Source organism: Sinocyclocheilus rhinocerous, unplaced genomic scaffold, assembly GCF_001515625.1.
Source record: "Sinocyclocheilus rhinocerous isolate Xijiao unplaced genomic scaffold, SAMN03320098_v1.1 scaffold4318, whole genome shotgun sequence".
NCBI classification, from domain to species: domain Eukaryota; kingdom Metazoa; phylum Chordata; class Actinopteri; order Cypriniformes; family Cyprinidae; genus Sinocyclocheilus; species Sinocyclocheilus rhinocerous.
Window position 1 is genome coordinate 19,323 of NW_015655409.1, and position 865 is coordinate 20,187.

Sequence of the window (865 nt, forward strand, 5' to 3'; positions counted from 1 at the left end):
GGAAAGAACGAGTCGTCTCGGGGAGTGATTCGTTCAGTCGCGCATGCACAACATCCTATAGGTTCTGTACTGGAAATGAAGTGACTCTCAGAGCAGCTGGAGATGACATTCGTGTTCATGGGATGGGCGATACCCCTTATTTTGTTTTCGATACGATACTGATATTTTTCAAGGCAGTATCGTCGATATCGATACCGATTCGATACGTCTACACTAAACTTTTAAATTATGAAATGTATTAAATTATTAAATTACTAAGAGTAAAATGGGTAATGAAAACCACTTAACTTTATGTTTAAAACGCATTTTAACCCGTTTAATCCCAAATCTTTCCCAGACGTGAAAATATCCAAATGATGCGTCATTAGTAACCCTTTGAAATAATCTATAATTTGAAAAAAATTTTGGGAAAAGTGTCAGTCACAATTGTAACCGGTGGGATAATGTGTATACTGAATTAACATATTTCTGCAGTCATAAAAATTGTTATATATCTTAGCGCAGCTATTTTAATCTGTTTGATCACATTCTAGGTTTACTATTATGCATAAAAAATCCTTATACAACATTGAAAGGGTGTGTCTTGATCCTTGTTCCTAAAAGAATATTTCACTGTTGATATTATTTACATAACTATAAGACGAAAAAACGTATTGAAATGTAAAAATTTAGAAAAAGCTTAATAAGATGTGCAGTACACCGCCCCCTAGAGGAACACATTGCAGTTGCTTTGACTGAGTTTAAAATTCTGAAATGTGAATAAATTAATTTAAAATACACAGAGTCTGACATTTCAACCTCAAGGGGTGTGTCTTGTTGCTGGTTCATACAACCACATTTCTATGTATCTTTTACATTCATAAGA